Raw genomic sequence first — 16,932 nt, 5'->3', positions numbered from 1 at the left:
AGTAATATGTCATCTACTTATAATATAAGAAATGCTACAGAGCTCCCACTCACTTTCCTGTAAATACAGGCTTCTCCAAAAGTCTGTACAAAACCAAATGCTTTGGTCACACTATCAAAGCGTTTATTCCAACTCCGAGAGGCTTGCACCAGTCCATAAATGGATCGCTGGAGCTTACACACTTTGTTATCTCCCTTTGGATCGACAAAACCTTCCGGTTGCATCATATACAACTCTTCTTCCATAAATCCATTCAGGAATGCAGTTTTTACATTCATCTGCCAAATTTCATAATTATAAAATGTGGCAATTGCTAACATGATTCGGACAGACTTAAGCATCGGTACGGGTGAGAAGGTCTCATCATAGTCAATCCCTTGGACTTGTCGAAAACCTTTTGCGACAAGTCGAGCTTTGTAGACAGTAACATTACCGTTAGCGTCAGTCTTCTTCTTGAAAATCCATTTATTCTCAATTGCTTGCCGATATTTGGGCAAGTCAACCAAAGTCCACACTTTGTTCTCATACATGGATCCCATCTCAGATTTCATGGCTTCCAGCCATTTTGCGGAATCTGGGCTCACCATCGCTTCTCCATAGTTCGTAGGTTCATCATAATCTAGTAGCATGACTTCCAGAACAGGATTACCGTACCACTCTAGTGCGGATCTTACTCTGGTTGATCTACGAGGTTCAGTAGTATCTTATTCTGAAGTTTCATGATCATCATCATTAGCTTCCTCACTAATTGGTATAGGTGTCACAGAAGCTGGTTTCTGTGATGTACTACTTTCCAATAAGGGAGCAGGTACAGTTACCTCATCAAATTCTACTTTCCTCCCACTCACTTCTTTCGAGAGAAACTCCTTTTCTCGAAAGTTTCCGAATTTAGCAACAAAAGTCTTGCCTTCAGATTTGTGATAGAAGGTGTATCCAATAGTTTCCTTTGGATATCCTATGAAGACACATTTGTCTGATTTGGGTTCGAGCTTATCAGGTTGAAGCTTTTTCACATAAGCATCACAACCCCAAACTTTCAGAAACGACAACTTTGGTTTCTTGCCAAACCACAGTTCATAAGGCGTTGTCTCAACGGATTTTGATGGTGCCCTATTTAACGTGAATGCGTCTGTCTCTAAAGCATAACCCCAAAATGATAGCGGTAAATCAGTAAGAGACATCATAGATCACACCATATCTAGTAAAGTACGATTATGACGTTTGGACACACCATTACGCTGTGGTGTTCCGGGTGGCGTGAGTTGCGAAACTATTCCGCATTGTTTCAAATGTACACCAAACTCGTAACTCAAATATTCTCCTCCACGATCAGATCGTAGGAATTTTATTTTCTTGTTACGATGATTTTCAACTTCACTCGGAAATTCTTTGAACTTTTCAAATGTTTCAGACTTATGTTTCATTAAGTAGATATACCCATATCTGCTTAAGTCATCTGTGAATGTGAGAAAATAACGATATCCGCCACGAGCCTCAACATTCATCGGACCACATACATCTGTATGTATGATTTCTAATAAATCTGTTGCTCTCTCCATAGTACCGGAGAACGGTGTTTTGGTCATCTTTCCCATAAGACATGGTTCGCAAGTACCAAGTGATTCATAATCAAGTGGTTCCAAAATTCCATCAGTATGGAGTTTCTTCATGCGCTTTACACTGATATGACCTAAACGGCAGTGCCATAAATAAGTTGCACTATCATTATCAACTCTGCATCTTTTGGCTTCAACATTATGAATATGTGTGTCACTACTATCGAGATTTAATAAGAATAGACCACTCTTCAAGGGTGCCTGACCATAAAAGATATTACTCATATAAATAGAACAACCATTATTCTCTGATTTAAATGAATAACCGTCTCGCATCAAACAAGATCCAGATATAATGTTCATGCTTAACGCTGGCACCAAATAACAATTATTTAGGTCTAATACTAATCCCGAAGGTAGATGTAGAGGTAGCGTGCCGACCGCGATCACATCGACTTTGGAACCATTTTCCACGCGCATCGTCACCTTGTCCTTAGCCAATCTTCGCTTAATCCGTAGTCCCTGTTTCGAGTTGCAAATATTAGCAATAGAACCAGTATCAAATACCCAGGTGCTACTGCGAGCATTAGTAAGGTACACATCAATGACATGTATATCACATATACCTTTGTTCACCTTGCCATACTTCTTATCCGCCAAATACTGGGGCAGTTCCGCTTCCAGTGACCAGTCTACTTGCAGTAGAAGCACTCAGTTTCAGGCTTAGGTCCAGATTTGGGTTTCTTCTCCTGAGCAGCACTTGCTTGCTGTTCTTTTTGAAGTACCCCTTCTTCTTCCCTTTGCCCTTTTTCTTGAAACTAGTGGTCTTGTTGACCATCAACACTTGATGCTCCTTTTTGATTTCTACCTCCTCAGCTTTCAGCATTGCGAAGAGCTCGGGAATTGTCTTATTCATCCCTTGCATATTATAGTTCATCACGAAGCTCTTGTAGCTAGGTGGAAGTGATTGGAGAATTCTGTCAATGATGCAATCATCTGGAAGATTAACTCCCAATTGAATCAAGTGATTATTATACCCAGACATTTTGAGTATATGCTCACTGACAGAACTGTTCTCCTCCATCTTGCAGCTATAGAACTTATTGGAGACTTCATATCTCTCAATCCGGGCATTTGCTTGAAATATTAACTTCAACTCCTGGAACATCTCATATGCTCCATGACGTTCAAAACGTCGTTGAAGTCCCGATTCTAAGCTGTAAAGCATGGCACACTGAACTATCGAGTAGTCATCAGCTTTGCTCTGCCAGACGTTCATAACATCTGGTGTTGCTCCAGCAGCAGGCCTGGCACCCAACGGTGCTTCCAGGACGTAATTCTTCTGTGCAGCAATGAGGATAATCCTCAAGTTACGGACCCAGTCCATGTAATTGCTACCATCATGTTTCAACTTTGCTTTCTCAAGGAACGCATTAAAATTCAACGGAACAACAACACGTGCCATCTATCTACAATCAAACATAAACAAGCAAGATACTATCAGGTACTAAGTTCATGATAAATTTAAGTTCAATTAATCATATTACTAAAGAACTCCCACTTAGATGGACATCCCTCTAATCCTCTAAGTGATCACGTGATCCAAATCAACTAAACCATGTCCGATCATCATGTGAGATGGAGTAGTTTCATTGGTGAACATCACTATGTTGATCATATCTACTATATGATTCACACTCGACCTTTCGGTCTCCGTGTTCCGAGGCCATATCTGTATATGCTTGGCTCGTCAAGTATAACTTGAGTATTCCATGTGTGCAACTGTTTTGCACCCGTTGTATTGAACGTAGAGCCTATCACACCCGATCATCACGTGGTGTCTCAGCATGAAGAACTTTCGCAATGGTGCATACTCAGGGAGAACACTTCTTGATAATTTAGTGAGAGATCATCTTAAAATGCTACCGTCAATCAAAGCAAGATAAGATGCATAAAAGATAAACATCACATGCAATCAATATAAGTGATATGATATGGCCATCATCATCTTGTGCTTGTGATCTCCATCTTCAAAGCACTGTTATGATCACCATGGTCACCAGCGCGAGACCTTGATCACCATCGTAGCATCGTTGTCCTCTCGCCAATCTTATGCTTCCACGACTATCGCTACCGCTTAGTGATAAAGTAAAGCATTACAGCGCAATTGCATTGCATACAATAAAGCGACAACCATATGGCTCCTGCCAGTTGACGATAACTCGGTTACAAAACATGATCATCTCATACAATAAAATTTAGCATCATGTCTTGACCATATCACATCACAACATGCCCTACAAAAACAAGTTAGAAGTCCTCTACTTTGTTGTTGCAAGTTTTACGTGGCTGCTACGGGCTTAAGCAAGAACCAATCTTACCTACGCATCAAAACCACAACGATAGTTTGTCAAGTTGGTGTTATTTTAACCTTCGCAAGGACTAGGCGTAGCCACACTTGGTTCAACTAAAGTTGGAGAAACTGACACCCGCCAGCCACCTGTGTGCAAAGCACGTCGGTAGAACCAGTCTCACATAAGCGTACGCGTAATGTCGGTTCGGGCCGCTTCATCCAACAATACCGCCGAACCAAAGCATGACATGCTGGTAAGCAGTATGACTTATATCGCCCACAACTCACTTGTGTTCTACTCGTGCATATAACATCAACACATAAAACCTAGGCTCGGATGCCACTGTTGGGTAACGTAGTAATTTCAAAAAAATTCCTACGCACACGCAAGATCATGGTGATGCATAGCAATGAGAGGGGAGAGTGTTGTCTATGTACCCTCGTAGACCGAAAGCGGAAGTGTTATGACAACTCAGTTGATGTACATGTACGTCTTCACAGCCCGACCGATCAAGCACCGAAACTACGGCACCTCCGAGTTTTAGCACACGTTCAGCTCGATGACGATCCCCGGACTCCGATCCAGCAAACTGTCGGGAAAGAGTTCCGTCAGCACGACGGTGTGGCGACGATCTTGATGTTCTACTGTCGCAGGGCTTCGCCTAAGCACCACTACAATATTATCGAGGACTATGGTGGAGGGGGGCACCGCACACGGCTAAGATAACGATCACGAGGATCAACTTGTGTGTCTAGAGGTGCCCCCTGCCCCCGTATATAAAGGAGCAAGGGGAGGTGCGGCCGGCCCTAGGAGGAGGCGCGCCGGAGGAGTCCTACTCCTATCGGGAGTAGGACTCCCCTCCTTTCCCTAGTTGGATTAGGACTTGGGGGGGGGGGAAGGAGGAGAGGGAAGAAAGGAAAGGGGGGGGGGGCGCCGCCCCCTCCTTGTCCAATTCGGACTTGGGGGGGGGAGGGGTGCACGGCAGCCCCTAGGCCTCCTCTCCTCTTCCTCCACTAGGCCCATTAAGGCCCATTAGGTTACCGGGGGGTTCCGGTAACCTCCCGATACTCCTGTAAAATGCCGATTTCACCCGGAACAGTTCCGATGTCCAAACATAGGCTTCCAATATATCAATCTTTATGTCTCGACCATTTCGAGACTCCTCTTCATGTCCGTGATCACATCCGGGACTCCGAACAAACTTCGGTACATCAAAATATATAAACTCATAATGAAACTGTCATCGTAACGTTAAGCGTGCGGACCCTACGGGTTCGAGAACAATGTAGACATGACCGAGACATGTCTCCGGTCAATAACCAATAGCGGAACCTGGATGCTCATATTGGCTCCTACATATTCTACGAAGATCTTTATCGGTCAGACCGCATAACAACATACGTTGTTCTCTTTGTCATCGGTATGTTACTTGCCCGAGATTCGATCGTCGCTATCTCAATACCTAGTTCAATCTCGTTACCGGCAAGTCTCTTTACTCGTTTCGTAATACATCATCTCGCAACTAACTCATTGGTTGCAATGCTTGCAAGGCTTGTGTGATGTGCATTACCGAGAGGGCCCAGAGATACCTCTCCGACAATCGGAGTGACAAATCCTAATCTCGAAATACACCAACCCAACATGTACCTTTGGAGACACCTGTAGAGCTCCTTTATAACCACCTAGTTACGTTGTGACGTTTGGTAGCACACAAAGTGTTCCTCCGGCAAACGGGAGTTGCATAATCTCATAGTCATAGGAACATGTATAAGTCATGAAGAAAGTAATAGCAACATACTAAACGATCGGGTGCTAAGCTAATGGAATGGGTCATGTCAATCACATCATTCTCCTAATGATGTTATCCCGTTAATCAAATGACAACACATGTCTATGGTTAGGAAACATAACCATCTTCGATTAACGAGCTAGTCAAGTAGAGGCACACTAGTGACGTTTAGTTTGTCTATGTATTCACACAAGTATTATGTTTCCAGATAATACAATTCTAGCATGAATAATAAACATTTATCATGATATAAGGAAATAAATAATAACTTTATTATTGCCTCTAGGGCATATTTCCTTCACTTTCACCATGTTGGTTCGATTTGTGTTCGCTACTTTGATAATTTGATATGTGGGTGGACCGGTGCTTAGGTGTTGTTCTTACTTGAACAAACCTCCTACTTATGATTAACCCCCCACCCCGCGCAAGCTCCGCAACTACGAGAAAAGTATTAAGAATAAATTCTAACCATAGCATTAAACTTTTGGATCCAAACGGTCCCTTACGGAATAGCGCATAAACTGGGGTTTAAGCTTCTGTCACTCTCGCAACCGATCATCTAATTGCTACTCCACAATGCATTCCCTTAGGCCCAAATATGGTGAAGTGTCATGTAGTCGACGTTCACATGACACCACTAAGGGAATCACAACATACATACTATCTAAACATCAAACACATATCAAGTTCACATGATTACTTGCAACATGATTTCTCCGGTGACCTCCAGAACAAAAGTAACTACTCACAAATGATAATCATGCTCAAGATCAGAGGGGTATTAAATAGCATATTGGATCTGAACATATAATCTTCCACCAAATAAACCATATAGTAATCGACCACAAGATGTAATCAACACTACTAGTTACCCACAAGCACGAATCTATAGTTCCGCTATCAAGATTGAACACAAGAGATGAACAAGGGTTTGAGATGAGATGGTGCTGTTGAAGATGTTGATGGAGATTTCCCTCCCCAAGATGGGAGAGTTGTTGGTGATGATGATGACGATGATTTCCCCTCCGGGAGGGAAGTTCTCCCGACGGAATCACTCCGCCGGAGGACAAAAGTGCCCCTGCCCATGTTCCACCTCGAGACGGCAGCGCTCCATCCCGAAAGTCATCTCCTAATTTTTTTTCTAGGTCAAAATAACTTATATACTAGAAGATGGGCGCCGGAGGTGGGCCTGGGTGAGCACAACCCACCAGGGCGCGGCTGGGCTTCCTGGCGCGCCCAGGTGGGTTGTGCCCACCTGGTGGGCCCCCTCTGGTAGTTTTTCTCCAATATTTATAATATATTTGATAAAAAAATCTTAATGAAGTTTCAGCTTGTTTGGAGTTGTGCATAATAGGTGGCCTGACGTAGCTTTTCCAGGTCTAGATTTCTAGTTGCCGGAATTCTCCCTCTTTGTGTGTACCTTGTAAATTATGAGAGAAAAGGCATTAGAATTACTCCAAAAAGCAATATTATGGATAAAAACATCATAAATAACAGTAGGAAAACATGATGCAAAATGGACGTATCAACTTCCCCAAGCTTAGACCTCGCTGGTCCTCAAGCAAAAACCGAAATCGAAAAACATGTCCACATGCTTAGAGAGAGAGAGGTGTCGATAAAAACAAAATATGGACATTGAAGCATCATGTTGATTATTATAACAACTACAAACTTAAACATAAGACTCTTATCAGAGAACTTTTATCATACACTTCTCATGAATAAGTGACAATTCATCACACTATTGAAGTATAAAGCAAAAACTCTATTAAAACCAACAAACTATGTTCCCAGTCAACTTTGCAACTACAATTCATCATCTTTTCAGGAAGGGTCATGTATCGGAGCCTTTAGGCAAGTCCACATACTCAACCATCATATAGTCTTCTACGATTGCTAACACTCACCGCGTACACATGAGCAAAATGTTTCAACCGGACACATAGAAAGATAGGGGCTTATAGTTTCCCCTCCCAACATATTCACCTCAAGGGTGATGTCAACAATAATAACTCATGCTATCCATGTTCAACTGTACATATGTGCCTAGATCTTTACTCACCATATGATGCTTGCCAAAGGAGAAAAATAAAAAGGAATAGAAGGAAAACTTTGACTCTTTGCATAAAAGTAAATACATAAAAGTAAAAGATAGGCCCTTCGCAGAGGAAAGCAGAGGTTGCCATGCGCTTATTTCTTTGTGTGCTCAACCCCTTAGTGCAAGAGAACATCATGTTGCATTACCCCTTGTGATAGCGACCTTTATTATGCAGCCTGTCGCTTTTATTCTTCACCATAGCAAGTTTGTGCAACACTCAATTTTCTCTTACACTAAATGATCTCACACTTTTAGAAGCAATTTTTATTGCCTTTTTGCACCAATGAAAACTTACTTGATGGATCTTGCTCAATCCCTAGGTAGGTATGGTGGACTCTTGAAAATAAGATTTGGGTTTAAGGGTTTTTGGATGCACAAGCAGTATCTCTACTTAGTGCGGAATTTTTGGCTAGCAAAGTTATGGGGCAAGTACCACATGTTAAAGGATCTATGACAATATGACTTCTATGTGAATATAAACAAACATAAATTATTAAGTTGTCTTCATTGTCCAACGTCAACAATTTTGGCATATAATATTTTGATGAGGGCTCACAATCACAAAAGATTTCTAGGATAGTATATTTATACGTGAATCTTCTCTTTCCTTATTAATTATTTCATGAGTTGCATCATTGACTAATGCTATGTTTGTCAATCTCTAATAAAATTTTCTACTTATACCTTTCCTTATGTGGTGTCATCACCTACCATAAGATTAGTATATGATCTTTTTGATTTATTTCCTTTCTTTTATTTATTCCCTTTCTCCTTTTCTATTATTTGCAACATGAAAGTAAAGAAAGCAAAAACCCAAACTAAACTTTATTATATATCTTGAACAGGATTACAAGGCTAGATCACTAAGCAAACTCTCAAAGAAGAAAGGATCGAGCCAAACTTTTATTCATCTAAAGCAAAAGATCGGACAAAAATAAGTAAAGGCAAAAAGATAATGGGATGATACGATACCGGGGCACCTCCCCAAGCTTGGCGGAAGCCAAGGGGAGTGCCCATACCCGATACTCAATTCTCCTTTGGTGGTGAAGAAGATGGTGATGGTGATGGCAATTCTGCCTTCAACTTTTTCATATTGTAGTTGAGGAGAGAAATTTCCTCCTTTAAATCATCAACTTCCAGCTCCAGCTTCAAGATCTTGTCACATAAATCCCCTCTGCTTTTCTGACAAAAACGAAAAGGAATAGATTGGTTTTTAGACCGGTTAGCTCTCTTAGGGAGACTTGACTTCTTGAACTCCACGTGCATATCCCCAAGTTGAGGTAGAGGAATATCCTCCTCCTCCGAGCTTGAATCATTGATCCTCATCAAGTGAGCATCCTCCTCGTCATCTGTAGTTCGACCATAAGGAGATAGGTCCCCATAGGTCTTTGGGTCAGCAATGAGATGTGAGACATAGTGATGGCAGCTAGAACCACGTCGGTATTTCCCCGGAGAGGGAGGGATGATGCAGCATAGTGGCGGTAGGTATTTCCCTCAGTTATGAAACCAAGGTTATCGAACCAGTAGGAGAAGCAAGCAACACAACATAAACAACCCCTGCACTCAAATAACAACACCTCACAACCCGACGTGTTAAAGGGGTTGTCAATCCCTTTCGGGTAACGGCGCCAGAAATTGGTGCGTGACGGTAAAAAGGTTGTAATAGATTGGATAAATAGATCGCAAATAAAATAAAGTGCAACAAAGTTTTTTTTGTATTTTGGTTTAATAGATTTGAGAATAAAATAGGGATGGCAGTTTTGCCCATGGGTATGGGTACCCGCGGGTACCCTACCCGAAAAATGGGTATGGGCAAGACTTGAAGAGATTTTCTACCCACAGATAATGGGTACCCATACCCGCAAAATATATGGGTAGGGCATGGGTAAGAAATTGTGTCCATGGGTTACCCAATGGATACCCAAAAAAATTAATAAATGAAAATAACTCCTATAACATGTGGGGTTAACATCCAACTCATAGGTTCCAACCCTAAATCTCGTATTCCTTAAACAAGTCATAGCTCATAGGCTCATAATCACCTGCTCGCCACTCCTCATACGTCCTATGTGACTCCTCAAAAAGATGAAATATCGACCCTTTCTCTACCAGACTCTTGTCGAACACTCGATCTAGCGATCCCCAATTCCCACCACCGCCTTCCACTACGTCGGCCTTCCACCAACCGCTGCTCATACTCCCCTGATGCCTCCAAGAGGCCACCCACTGAAGGAGGCCACATACGTGCTATACTACTCTAGCATGATCACTTGAATCTTGAACTCATTTCTCTACCTCTTAAGAATTTGAATGCTATATATTGTACCCAATGGATACCCACTGGGTATAGGATACCTGATGGGTATGGGCATGGGTGTCAGTTTATACCCATGGGTATTAAAGTGGGTGGGTATAAAAAGTTTCTATGGGTATGGGTTTCGGCAGAAGGAGGTTGTACCCGCCCATACCCTACCCATTGCCATCCCTAGAATAAAAGCAAGGAAAAAGTAGATCACAAAGGCAAATATATGAGGAAGAAGACCCGGGGCCGTAGGTTTCACTAGTGGCTTCTCTCAAGAAAAATAGCAAATGGTGGGTCAACAAATTACTGTTGGGAAATTGATAGAACTTCAAATAATTATGACGATATCCAGGCAATGATCATTACATAGGCATCATGTCCAAGATTAGTAGACCGACTCCTGCCTGCATCTACTACTATTACTCCACACATCGACCACTATCCAGCATGCATCTAGTGTATTAAGTTCATAGAAAAATGGAGTAATGCAATAAGAATGATGACATGATGTAGACAAGATCCGTTTATCTATATGGCGATAGATATAGATCTCGTCTTTTAATACTTAGTAGCAATGATACATACGTGTCGGTTCCCTTTCTATCACTCGGATCAAACACAGTAAGATCGAACCCACTACCGGGCACCTCTTCCCCTTGCAAGATAAATAGATCGAGTTGGCCAGACAAATCCCAAATATAGGAGAAGAAATATGAGGCTATAAGAGATCATGCATAAAAGAGATCAAAGAAACTCAAATACTTTCATGGATATAAAAACATAGATCTGATAATAAACTCAAAGTTCATCGATCCCAACAAAGACACCGCAAAAGAGTTACATCATATGGATCTCCAAGAGACCATTGTATTGAGAATCAAGAGCAAGAGAGATGAAGCCATCTAGCTAGTAACTACGGACCCAAAGGTCTACAAAGAACTACTCACACATCAACGGAGAGGCACCAATGGAAGTGGTGAACCCCTCCGTGATGGTGTCTCGATTGGATCTGGTGTTTCTGGACTCTGCGGCAGTTGGATGAATATTTTGTCGACTCCCATAGGGTTCTGGTATTTTTGGCGTATTTATAGAGCAAAGAGGCGGTCTGGGGTACCCGAGGTGGGCACAACCCACCAGGGCGCGCCAGGGCCTCCTGGCGCGCCTGACTTCTACTACACAACCTTCTTCTTGTAGACGTTGTTGGGCCTCCAAGTGCAGAGGTTTGTAGGACAGTAGCAAATTTCCCTCAAGTGGATGACCTAAGGTTTATCGATCCGTGGGAGGCGTAGGATGAAGATGGTCTCTCTCAAACAACCCTACAACCAAATAACAAAGAGTATCTTGTGTCCCCAACACACCCAATACAATAGTAAATTGTATAGGTGCACTAGTTCCGTGAAGAGATGGTGATACAAGTGCAATATGGATGGTAGATAAAGGTTTTTGTAATCTGAAAATATAAAAACAGCAAGGTAACTAATGATGAAAGTGAGCGTAAATGGTATTGCAATGCTAGGAAACAAGGCCTAGGGTTCATACTTTCACTAGTGCAAGTTCTCTCAACAATAAAAACATAATTGGATCATATAACTATCCCTTAACATGCAACAAAGAGTCACTCCAAAGTCACTAATAGCGGAGAACAAATGAAGAGATTATTGTAGGGTACGAAACCACCTCAAAGTTATTCCTTCTGATCGATCTATTCAAGAGTCCGTAGTAAAATAACACAAAGCTATTCTTTCCGTTCAATCTATCATAGAGTTCGTACTAGAATAACACCTTAAGACACAAATCAACCAAAACCCTAATGTCACCTAGATACTCCAATGTCACCTCAAGTATCCGTGGGTATTATTATGCGATATGCATCACACAATCTCAGGTTCATCTATTCAACCAACATAAAGAACTTCAAAGAGTGCCCCAAAGATTCTACCGGAGAGTCAAGACGAAAACGTGTGCCAACCCTTATGCATAAGTTCACGAGGTCACGGAACTCACAAGTTGATCACCAAAACACACATCAAGTGGATCACGTGATATCCCATAGTCACCACAAATAAGCACATGCAAGACATACATCAAGTGTTCTCATATCCTTAAAGACTCAATCTGATAAGATAACTTCAAAGGGAAAACTCAATCCATTACAAGAGAGTAGAGGGGGAGAAACATCATAAGATCCAACTATAATAGCAAAGCTCACGATAGATCAAGATCGTGCGATATCAAGGACACGAGAGAGGGATAGAGAGAGAGAGAGATCAAACACATAGCTACTGGTACATACCCTCAGCCCCGATGCAGGGTGCCGAAACGGGTCTAGATTGGTTTTCGGTGGCTACAAAGGCTTCTGGCGGCGGAACTCCCGATCTAGGTTTCTTTCTGGAAGTTTTGGGTTATATAAGAGGTGTTGGAGTCGGGAACAAGGCAGGGGGGTCTCCGGGCTGTCCACGAGGCAGGGAGGCGCACCCAGGGGGTGGGTGCGCCCCCACCCTCGTGGGCAGCTCGGGACTCTTCTGGCCCAACTCTTTTACTCCTGTCCTTCTTCTGATCCAAAAATAAGTTCCGTGAAGTTTCAGGTCAATTGGACTCCGTTTGGTTTTCCTTTTCTGCTATGCTCAAAAACAAGGAAAAATAGAAACTGGCACTAGGCTCTAGGTTAATAGGTTAGTCCCAAAAATCATATAAAATAGCATATAAATTCATATAAAACATCCAAGGTTGATAATATAATAGCATGGAACAATAAAAAATTATAGATACGTTGGAGACGTATCAGCGCCCTGGTGGGTTGTCCCCTCCTTGGGACTCCCCCAGGTGCAACCAGGGCCCATCTGCTTCCTTTTGGCCCATAAAAAATCATCGTAAAGTTTCGTCCCATTTGGACTCCATTTGATATTGATTTCCTGCGATGTAAAAAACATGGAAAAAACAGGAACTGGCACTGGGCACTATGTCAATAGGTTAGTACCAAAAAATGATATAAAATGACTATAAAATGATTATAAAACATCCAAGATTGATAATAAAACAGCATGGACCAATAAAAAATGATAGATACGTTGGAGAAGTATCACCATCCCCAAGCTTAACTCCTACCCGTCCTCGAGTAGGTAAGTGATAAAAACAGAATTTTTGATGTGGAGTGTTGTTTATCAAGTCATATCATATTCTTTTCTTTATAGCATGGGCATTTCGACTTTTATGTGATTCAAAGCAATAGTCTAGTTTTGACATAATAATTTAGATACTCAAGCATATCAACAAGCAACCATGTCTTTCAAAATACCAATGCTTAAATAAGTTATCCCTAGCCTATCATGCTCAAACATTGATCAATTCATGAAACACACTCGAATATTAACTACACCCAATACTTGAGCACGATCATATTGCCTTGTAGTTGGTGCTTTTATGAGAGAAGATGGATACTCAAAATAAAAATTGCATAAAGTAAAAGAAAGTCCCTTCACAGAGGGAAGTAGGGATTTGCAGAGGTGCCAGAGCTCAATGCGAAATTTTTTGAGATAAAAACAGTTTGGGAGGTGTATCCATCCCACCAACGGAAACGACTTAGAGTTCCCAATACTTTCCATGCATAGATATATCATAGGCAGTTCCCAAACAACAAATAAAGTTTATTCCTTTTTCCACCATAACTTTCACTATCCATGGCTAACCGTATTCATGGGCACCCTCCATACTAACACTTTCCAAGGAATTTATTATTTGACAACATAAAGTAAATTCATTTCTTTTTGCATTTTGGGACTGGGCATCCCTAATACCTTTGCCTTACTCTCGTGCAATGACAAGTGAATAAGCACTCGTCTTGAGAATAACACATCTAGCATGGAAAATATTAGCCACCCCTCACCATTCCGCGAGCGAAACAAACACACAAAAGAGAAGTTTATTTTGAAAATTAGAGATGGCACATGCAAATTAGCTTAGGACGGCAAAATAATGCCGCATATAGGTACATATAGTGGACTCATGTGGCAAAACTGGTTTAAAGGATTTTGGGTGCACAAGTAGAGGTCATACTTAGTGCAAAATGAAGGCTAGCAAAAGATTGGAAAAAGACCAACCAAGAAACGAATAATGTCATAAGCAAGCATTAAGCATAATTAACACAGAATAATGCACCACAAGTAGGATATAATTTTCATTGCATGACTATTGACATTCGTACTTGCATAGGGAATCACAAACCTTAACACCCATATTCTTACTAGAACACAATAACTCATCAATATAACTCACATATCACATCATCATATCTCAAATCTATTACTAAGAATAAGTTTATTTTGTCCAATGATCTTCATGACATTTTCTTTACTTTATCCTTCTTGGATATCTATCACTTTGGGACTAATTTTCATGAGTTGCTTTTCATAAGCTCAACCAAATATAAGTGAAGATCATTAGCATAACAAATTTTCTTTCTCCCAAAATAATTTAAGTGAAGCAAGAAAGAATTTCTTCAAAACTTTACTAACTCTCAAACAAATCTAAGTGAAGTAAGAGAGCATTTCTTCAAAAATACTAAGCACACCGTGCTCAAAAAAATATAAGTGAATCACTAGAGCAAGTCCAAGCTCATAAAAGATTTAAGGGAAGCATAGAGAGCAATTCTAACAAGTCATGACATAATTTTGGCTCTCTCAAATAGGTGTGTCCAGTAAGGATTGATAACTTAAAACACAAAAAAATCAAGCAAAGACACATATCATAGAAGACGCTCCAAGCAAAACACATATCATGTGACGAATAAAAATATAGTCTCGAGTAAAATATCGATAGTTGTTGGAAGAAAGCGAGGATGCCACTCGGGGGCATCCCCAAGCTTAGTTGGTTGCTCATTCTTGAATAATAGCTTGGGATGCCGGGGCATCCCCAAGGTTAGGCTCTTACATCCTTCCTTCATCCATCGTAAGATAACCCAAAACTTGAAAACTTCAATCACACAAAACTCAACAAAGCCTTCGTGAGATCCGTTAGTATAAGAATAATAAACCACTACTATAAGTGTTGTACCAAACCAATTCATGTATTGTTTTTGTATTATATGTACTGTATTCCAACTTTTCTATGGTAAAAACTCATCAAAGAAAACCATAGAGCCGTCAAAATAAGCACACAACACAAAGAAAACAGAATCTGTCAAAATAGAACAGTCTGTAGCAATCTGACTGTTTCGAATACTTCTGTAACTCCAAAAACTCTGAAAAAATAGGAAGACCTGAGAAATTTGTATATTGATCCACTGCAATTGGAATGGGTATTTTATCGCTCTCTGGTAAAATACAAAAATTAATTTCATGAGCGCAAACTTTCTGTTTTTTTCTAGCAAGATCAAACAAGTATTGCCCAAGAAGATCCTAAAGGCTTTACTTGGCACAAACACTAATTAAAACATAAAAAACAAAATCATAACAGTAGCATAATTGTGTAAACACAGAAGAACAGCAAGCAAAAAGCAAAAAAAATGTATTCATTGGGTTGCCTCCCAACAAGCGCTATAGTTTTACACCCTAAGCTAGGCATAAATCAAGGATCTAAGTTTTGTCATCTTTGGTTATCCATAAGATGCCCTCATGATTGATTCATAAGGTGGCTTAATTCTAGTTCTAGGAAAGTGTTCCATACATTTCCTCAAAGGAAATTGGAACTTAATATTTCCTTCTTTCATATCAATCACGGCACCGATAGTGCGTAAAAATGGTCTACCAAGAATAATTGGACAAGACAGGTTGCAATCAATATCAAGAACAATAAAATCTATGGGCACATAATTCCTATTTGCAAGAATAAGAAAATCATTAATCCTTCCCATAGGGTTTTTAATAGTGGAATCCGCCAAGTGCAAATTCAAGGAACATTCTTCAAGATTGGTAAGACCAAGCACATCACATAAAGATTTCGGAATTGTGGAAACACTAGCACCCAAGTCACACAAAGCTAAACATTCATAATTTTTAGTCTTGACTTTGATAGTAGGTTCCCACTCATCATACAATTTTCTAGGAATTGAAACTTCTAATTCCAATTTTTCTTCAAGAGCTTTCATCATAGCATCAGCAATATGTTTTGTAATAGCTTTATTTTGTTCATAAGCATGGGGTGAATTTATCATGGATTGCAACAAAGAAATACAATCAATCAAAGAAAAACTATCATAATTAAAGTCTTTGTAATCCGAAATAGTGGGTGCATCACTGGCTAAAGTTTTGGTCTCTCCAAACCCACTTTCATCAATTTTCTCAACAAGATTTTCACCCTCCGAAATATTGGGACGCCTTCTACCTAAAGTTGACTCTTCTCCAGTCCCTTTTTCATCATTCTTAATTTTACTAAACAAGGAATCAATAGAAGAAACATCAATCATTTTAAGATCTTCATCACTTTTATCTTCTAACGAGATTGGTTTAGCAGCCATTTGATTTACTAAAGTAGCTTGTGCATCGGATATTTTTCCTAGCAAACTTTCAGCAAAAGCATACTTAGATTGGAGATTACAAACTTCTCTACTAATATCGTCAAGTTGTTTTGTGATAGCATCTAGAAAAATAGAGTGATCCTTAAGTTCTTCAGTAAAATACTTGTTATGCTCAAATTGTTTAGTCATATACTCCTTAGTATTTTTCTCAATTTCAAGAAAAATATTGGGGTAAGGAACATCATAATATTTTCTTTGAGTCATCATGACTACGCAAACAAGCAAGCACACAAAAACAGATCTAGCAAGGAAACGACAAACGGAAAAAGAGAGGCGAATAAAACAATAGATTTTTGTGAAGTGGGGGAGAGGAAAATGAGGG

This window comes from Triticum aestivum, chromosome 5A, assembly GCF_018294505.1.
Source record: "Triticum aestivum cultivar Chinese Spring chromosome 5A, IWGSC CS RefSeq v2.1, whole genome shotgun sequence".
In the NCBI taxonomy this organism is placed as follows: Eukaryota; Viridiplantae; Streptophyta; class Magnoliopsida; order Poales; family Poaceae; genus Triticum; species Triticum aestivum.
Note: the sequence above shows the minus strand (reverse complement) of the source record.